The sequence below is a fragment of the Zootoca vivipara genome, chromosome 12 (genome assembly GCF_965207765.1).
Source record: "Zootoca vivipara chromosome 12, rZooViv2.hap1.1, whole genome shotgun sequence".
NCBI lineage: Eukaryota > Metazoa > Chordata > Lepidosauria > Squamata > Lacertidae > Zootoca > Zootoca vivipara.
Window position 1 is genome coordinate 5,024,273 of NC_142595.1, and position 8,596 is coordinate 5,032,868.

The following is an 8,596-nucleotide window of genomic DNA, read 5'->3' on the forward strand; positions in this document are numbered from 1 at the left end:
GCAAGTCCTAGCCGCTAAACCTATTATTAAGCAAAGACAGCAAATGATGACAATAGGACAAGAACATGATCCAACAAGAGTTTACGAAACCCTGGTGCGAGAACTACTACCCTATTTAGGAGGTGACGCTCCGCGCTTCACAAACAAAGATGCTCTGGTATCTCACTCTTGGTTCGACAGTGATTGTATTAAGGCCAAAGAAGCCCTTATGGCGGCTGTAAGGGGGAAGGCTTATAGGGAACAGCCCCCCCATCAGGTCCAAGTTCCTCGCAGAGCAGTAAGTCCAGCAGCGGATCAGATTAAAGGAGTCAGGAAGCAGAGGGGGAGAGACAAGCCTCTAGCAGTGTCAGACAGCCTCACTACCGAGTGGAGGGGGAGGAAGGTGGGGAGGAAGGGACCGGAGAACAGTCAGAGGGACGGCCCTTTCCCCCAATGCCTGAATTGAGATGAACGGCTTTGGCGTTCCCAAGCTATTATGTTGGGCGCGAAACAGAAAGAAGCCATTGCGAGGTTCTGACTCAGACTAAGCAGACATGATTTTCAGGCACTTTGCACTGTAAATAGTATGCGCAATAAAAAAAATCTTAAAGACAAGCAGATGTGGAGAGTCGTTACTCAAGAGTAGCCGCAAGAACCTCTGACAGCGGCATACTCAAGCTTTAAAACTAATAAATCCACAACACCAAACACAGCCATCACTCAAATCCATGAACTTAAAAAGCGCTATAAAGATGTCTTAAAGCAAAAAAAAGGAGGCGGCGATGATGGCCACATGGGCCCGACTCATCCAAGCCGCCAAAGGGAAAAACTGGTCTCTGTTCTGGAAGATGGTTTCCAACAGCAAGAGTATCCCCACAATGCTCGATCAATCAATCTCACCTGATGAGTGGGAGCACCACTTCAGACAAATGTATGAAAATACAGACGGGAGTAGAGACAAGGACGCAGCTATTCCGACGAATCTCCCAAGCTGGAACCTGGTCTCCATGTCAGACATTCAATCTTTACTATCCAGATCTAGAACAGGGAAAGCGCCAGGTGAAGATCTAATTCCACTTGATCTTATTAAGGAAAACAAAGAGTGGTGGTGCCCGGCTTTGGCATCCCTGTTCACTTATATCGACGAGACGGGCTACGTCCCAAAAGATTGGGGAATGGCCATTATAATCCCTATCTATAAAAAAAGGGGACAAGTCAGACCCAGGTAATTATAGACCCATTAGCCTACTTAACACTGTCAGCAAACTATATGCTCTGCACCTCAAATATAAACTATTAGACTGGCTTGAGATGGAAGCCTTACTAGCAGACGAACAGGCTGGCTTCCGAAAAGGCCGAGCCACAATCGACCATTGTCTAGTACTTCAGCACCTTGTTGAAAAGTACACAGTCAACAAATCTTCCGCTATATATGCGGCTTTCATCGATTTAAAGACTGCTTTCGATTACACCTCAAGAACCAAACTCTGGGAGTTGAAAGCTTCATCAATAGACCCACGTTTATTCCATCTGATAAGACGAGTATATACGAACATCTACCTTAGGATCTGCTGCTCCCCGCAGGGCCAACTAACACGACGAGGAGTGGGGAGTTAAACAGGGCTGCGTTTTAGCTCCACTTCTGTTTAACTATTACATAAATGACATGGTATTCAAAGTAAAAGGCCCACAATTTCATTCGCCTAAGTTGGCGGATAGGCAAATATCTATCCTTTTATATGCGGACGACGCTTTGATCTTATCAAGGACCCCAACTGGGTTACGGAGGGCGTTACTTTCAGTAGCGGAATTCTGCAAAGAAGCCCATCTTATTATAAATTATCAAAAGACAGAAATAATGGCTTTCGCTAAACGTCCCAAGAGTTATACATGGTGCATAGACGGCCAGAAAACTGAACAGGTCCACCGCCTAAAATACCTAGGCATCATCTTCCACAACAAGGGGATAAAGAAAGCCCATTTAATCCAGTCAGCAATAGCAGCCCACAAGTCCTCCGCTGCAATTCTAAGCTTTCTTAGATCAAAGGGGGGTCAATACGTACCAGCGGCACTAAAACTGAGGCTAAAGTGATGGCTCAGCTGCTCTTTGGGGCCAATCTTAAACATTCCGCCACCCAATCTGAACATAGCTGAAAGAGTCCAGTCAAAATTCCTCAGAGCAGCCTTACAAATACCCCCGTGTGTCTCAAACGCTGCTATATGACTAGAAACAGGTATGATCTGCGTGGAGGCCAGAATTTGGATGCGGGCTTGCAATTTATGGTTGAAACTTAATTTGAACCCACAGGGTTCTAAAGATAACTGTTTATCTAAAGATAACTATCAATCTATTTGGAGTAAGGCCATAGTAAATAAGATGCAAAGTATAGGCCAGGCACCCCCAAACTGCGGCCCTCCAGATGTTTTGGCCTACAACTCCCATGATCCCTAGCTAACAGGACCAGTGGTCGGGGAAGATGGGAATTGTAGTCCAAAACATCTGGAGGGCCGAAGTTTGGGGATGCCTTGTATAGGCCTTCATCCAGCCAGCCTGACCTCAACTCTGCAAAGATTATAGTTAAAAGGAGGATAACAAATACAGAAGGCCTTGTATAGGCCTTCATCCAGCCAGCCTGACCTCAACTCTGCAAAGATTATAGTTAAAAGGAGGATAACAGATACAGAAAGGCAGATGGATTTGAGTAAAGTACCCCACTTTCTTATGCAGGAGGAAAGGAGATACATATCTATGCCATCTGGAAATACCATCTCATAGAAGAGCTTTCACGTTAGCCCGATGTCGCATAATGCCCTCAGCAGTTCTTCAAGGGAAGTATAAACGGACCCCAATGTGTGAAAGATGTTGCCCGTGCAGATCTGGGGAAGTGAAAACTATTGGCCACATACTCTTGCGATGCAGCTTCTACGAGGAGGTGCGAGGGGAGCTCATCCACACGACGCTGGCTGAACTCCCTGGACACTCGGACAATTTTTATATAGAGTGGCTCCTTTCAGATGCTAATTCTAATGTGACAGCAAGGGCAGCCAAGTTCTGTGCTAGAGCCATAAAAATCCGGGCTGACCTAGTAAGTAGTGCTCATAAAATTACAGGACAGAGCTAAAGATGCTCCAGTGCCATTATTAGCTGTACTCGTCCAAGTAGTGATACCTGCTTTTATCTAATAATTTTATAATGGTGAAAGTTTAGACATATTATTTATATATGTACCCTCCCAAGTAGTGATAATTTCCATTATCAAATAATTTTTATAATGGCTATAGTTTATATTTATTGTATATCTTTTAAATTGTATATTGGATTGTTTGATGTATAAATGTGTGTGCTGGTCGAGAACCGTAACAATAAATTAACTAACTGCTCACAAGCCAAAATATTCACAGAAAGTGTGTCCATTTTAAGGAACGTATGCCACTTTGATGATCTTTGGTACCTCTGTTTTGAGGGGCTTTGCCAAACTGATGGGAAACTGGCAGCCTGAGGACTCAGTTCAACATCTACCCGCTAGCAGAAATTACGTAACTCTTCACCAGGGCCCTGCCACTTATTAAAGTGTATCTCATAGCTGCCACTTCAAATGTCCCAAAATCTGAGAACTCGAAAGGTTCTCAGGCAATGTTACTTTGAAATACTTATCTTGCCTCTTCTTGGTCTCGTCACCGAGGGCAAGATCCATTTAATAAAGTGCATTTAAAACTATCAGTTCTTTGCTTTCCCTGAAGAACAGAAAGAAGCAGGACTCAGAAAAGGAGAACGAAAGTGGGTGCTCCCCAGATCCTGGTTTATTTGAGCTTCAGCTGCTACCCACCAAGTTTCCTGCTCCTTTCCCTCTCTCCTCCGTCAAAAAATAGCAGGAGATGAGACCGCTCATAGCATCTTCCAAGGCAGGCAGGAGAAAGAGCCTCTGAGCTTCGCCTGACCATTCTTCCTTGCTCCTTGTGCAGCTGGATGGGAGCTGAGCTGGCAGACTGGCCACGAGGACACCTGCCAGAGACACTCTTGCCCATCCAAAAAAGGAGGGATTTGAAGCTTCTGTCTCACCCACAAACCTTTCCCCCCTTCAGGCCTTACTTTTCACTACCTAGATATGTGAACTAGATCTATTTTTGCAGCAGCTAATGATACATTAACATTCAGACTGAAACAGCTTGAAATCAGGTCACAGTTTTCAATATTGTCTATTAGAAATGTTCTACCGTTTAGAGAATATACTGATTTATTTAATGACTCTTGATAGCTGGTCTGTACAATTTTGTACCCCAGCTTTAGAGTACCATATAGGTTCAGGTTTAGTTCCCAGTGTGATGAGTGTGAAAAGAATCCCCAGGAATATACCAGATAATAGGGAAAATGTTTTTCTTTACGCCTGCGCAGTGGCAAGATTATTAATTGGTCAAAATGGAAAAAAGAGGAGGTACCCACGGTTCAAGAATGGCAGGTGAAATTAATAGAATTTGTTAACTTGGCAAGAATGACTGCAGCAATTAGAAACATATCCAAACAGAAATCTCTAATGGAATGGGAATGTGTAGAAGTTTATTTTAGGAAAAATAATATAAAAACTGAGTTAGTGATCTGTTGGGATTAGAGTAACACGGGGATATATTTATATTTCGCAGGGGAACTATAAGGATGGGGAGAATTAGATCTAGTAGAAGAACAACAAAATGGTAATGCAAGTAATAGGAGAACTTATAAGGAAAGCGATATATAATTGGTTTGGAAGAAATTTTAATTGGAGTGTATTAATGGTTTTCTTTTGTAGAATTGTGTTGTTTGTCGTTTGTTTGTTTGTTTTTTGTACTTATATCTCTTTTGTTTATAGGTTTGTATTGGTTTGTCTGTTGATTTTAAAAATGAGAAATAAAGTTTATTTAAAAAAAGAGTGTGAGAAGAATCCCCAATTGTCAATAATGTAAGTCATAAAATAATGAGGCATGAGCAATCAATTCCTTTTCTATATGCTTGTTAAAGGAGACAAGTGTTAAAAGGAGACAAACCTGAGTTGTCAGCCAGTGTTTCCGTGTCCGCTGCAGGGACTGAATAAACCAATTCAACAGCAGAACAACACACTTCCCTGTGCATTGGGTTTGATCCTCTCTGGTTTCTTTATTTACCTGTGTCCTGTTTTCCATTCAGGGCAGTCATTTACCCATTCAACTGCACTTAGCAGACAGCTTGAACTTTCTTTTCAGGTAGACAAATACTGCGGAAAACATCAGCATGATCGCCTGACAACCTTGGGTGCTTCTGCCAGCCTAATATTGAACCAAATAAGTTCCTTCTCAAAAGGGCATTTTATAATTTAGAAAAATTGCTAATCCTCAAGGTGCAGCAATAAAACTGCTAGCACATTTAAGTACTGGGTTGCATAAGCCGTTTTAGTACTTTGTATGCCTGCACCAACACATTGAATTGGTAGCTCACTGGTAGCCAGTGCAGCACATTCACAGCCAGTGGCACCATGATGGTCCCATCAGGCTTCTCCACTTACCAGCCTAGCAGCTACATTCTACCTTGGCTGGAGCCTCTGGGTCACCTTAAAGCAGGGGTCCCCAAACTAAGGCCCGGGGGCCGGAAAATCGCCTTCTAAATCCGGCCCGCAGTTGGTCCGGGAATCAGCATGTTTTTACATGAGTAGAATGTGTCCTTTTATTTAAAATGGATCTCTGGGTTATTTGTGGGGCCTGCCTGGTGTTTTTACATGAGTAGAAGGTGTGCTTTTATTTAAAATGCGTCTCTGGGTTATTTGTGGGGCCTGCCTGGTGTTTTTACATGAGTAGAATGTGTCCTATTTAAAATGCATCTCTGGGTTATTCGTGGGGCATAGGAATTTGTTCATATATTTTTTTCCAAAATATAGTCCGGCCCCCCACAAGGTCTGAGGGACTGTGAACCGGCCCCCTGCTGAAAAAGTTTCCTGATCCCTGCCTTAAAGGAACCTCCCCCCCCAATCTTATTACAACTGACAGCAGGTTATCCCAGTCCAGGGCAACCAAGGTGATCAAGGGTCTTGAAACCAAGCCTGAGGAGGAAGGGGTCAGGCTGTTGGGTTATGTTTAGCCTGGAAACGACACATTGCAATAGCCACCTTCAAATCTCTAAAAGGTGGAAGATGAAGGAAGCTTGTTTTCGCCTGCTCTGGAGGTTAGGACCTGAACCAATGGCTTCAAGTTACAAGAAAGGAGATTCCAACTACCGTAAACACCAGGAAGAACTTTCTGCCAGCAAGAGCTGTTCAACAGTGGAACAGACTCCCTTGGGAGGTTGTGGAATCTTCTTGGGGGTTTTAAAGCAGAGGTTGGGTGACCATCTGTCATGGATGATCTAGCTGTGATTCTTGCATTGCAGGGGGTTGAACTAGATGATCCTGTGGGTCCCTTCCAACTCTACAATTCTACTGCATAGAGATTTGTTGGATTAAGCAGCTTATAATTTAAAATAATAATAATTATGGGCAACATGAACCTCCTTTATGAGGATATATTTGTGGAAACAGTGGCTTCTATTACCTTTGGTTACAGGTAGGTAGCCGTGTTGGTCTGGATCGAAGTAAAATAAAAAAATTCCTTCAGTAGCACCTTAAAGAAGAAGTGTGCATGCACACGAAAGCTCATACCAAAATAAAAACTTAGTTGGTCTTTAAGGTGCTACTGAAGGAATTTTTTTATTCTATTACCTTTATTAATCAAAGCCAAACAGAAGCACAGCTCCAGCCCTGAAAAGTTTAACATCTTCATTTTGTAGGTGGCATAGCCACCTTTGCATTGTCCTGAGCATGCAACATGCATAAGTCCTTCCTAAAATGGACTTCTTACTGTGCAAGTTGGTTTACAACTCTCATTTCTGCCCCCTTTAGGGTGGGTGTGAGTTTTGACAAACAAAAAGAATTATCATAGCTCAAAATTGTTCTATTAAAGTAAGTGCTTCGGTCTAACTCAGGGGTAAGGTAAAGGTAAAGGGACCCCTGACCATTAGGTCCAGTCGTGACCGACTCTGGGGTTGCGCGCTCATCTCGCATTATTGGCCGAGGGAGCCGGCGTATAGCTTCCAGGTCATGTGGCCTGTATGACAAAGCCACTTCTGGCGAACCAGAGCAGCACACGGAAACGCCGTTTACCTTCCCGCTGTAGCGGTTCCTATTTATCTACTTGCATTTTGACGTGCTTTCGAACTGCTAGGTTGGCAGGAGCTAGGACCAAGCAACGGGAGCTCACCCCATCACAGGGATTCGAACTGCCGACCTTCTGATCAGCAAGCCCTAGGCTCAGTGGTTTAACCACAGCACGACCTGGGTCGCTCTAACTCAGGGGTAGTCAACCTTTTTATACCTACTGCCCACTAATGCATCCTTCTTGATGGTAAAAATTTCCTTAGCGCCCCCCAGTGCTCGATGGAAGGAGGATTCAGCTTGTGCCGTAGAACCCCCTACCGCCCACCTAGAATCCTGAAACGCCCCCTAGTGGGTGGTAGGGACCAGATTGACCACCCCTGGTCTAACTCTTTAGTACGTATCATGTCAGGGCAAGATCTTCCCACCGGTTTGATTCCCCCCCTTTCTCCGTAGATATTCAGATGTGCTGGTTGCTTGGCCAGCTGATGCCCAGATCTTTAAGAAATTAGTGTATTTTAATATTTCTGTTGGAAGCCGCCCAGAGTGGTTGGGGAAACCCAGCCAGATGGGCGAGGTATAAATAAATAAATTATTATTATTATTATTATTATTATTATTATTATTATTATTATTAGGGTCTAGCCTGGTCTCAGGCCTGAGTGCCTGATAAGGAACTGCTTCTTTGTTAGAAAACCCTTAAGTGGAGATAGCAATGTCTCACTTTGTGTAATGCTTGTTACCGTATTTACGCGACTCTAATGTGCACCTCAATTTGAAAGGGATCCCGATTTGGTTCTTTGTGGATAACCAACTAACTTAAGTCATATTTATCTGCCCCTTTCCTGAATTTGTGTTCCCTTGGTTAAAATGAAAAGACCTCATGCTTTCCATTTAATTACAAAAAGAAATGCTGGTTTTTTTGGGAAATGTCAGCTTGCTAGTACATGCTTTAAACATTCTGATGATTTTCAGCTGTGGAGAAAAGTTCCATATGCTGGGTTTTAACTGTACTCTAAGTTTTAATCAGAGTAACCAAATAAAGTAATGGTTCCTCTCAGTTCTCTGGCTAGTATATCCCAGCTGGAAATACAACCTACCTAACCTAATAAAATATTTTCTCTGTATTTACATTTTTATTTTGAATAATAATTTTTTTGGGGGGGGGGGGAATCAAGGGACATAGATGGCCTAACCAAGACAACATGCATGCAAGTTTAGATTGCATTTCTACATAGCAACAGCTGATTGATTAATCTTCAAAAAACCCTCTCAAAGCACCATCTTGCACAGTACTTTGAAAGGGGCTTTGTAAGCAAGACATTCACAGAGCCCTTTGCAAAGTCTTGTCTTGCAAAGCTCCTACAAAACAGGGTGAATGTTATGCCAAGCAACTGACAGGTGGCCGGCTCTGCCAGCCTATCAAACTTGTTCTGCAAGAGATGGGGCAGACCTGGTTCTCACCACAGATTTAGATATTCTGAGTA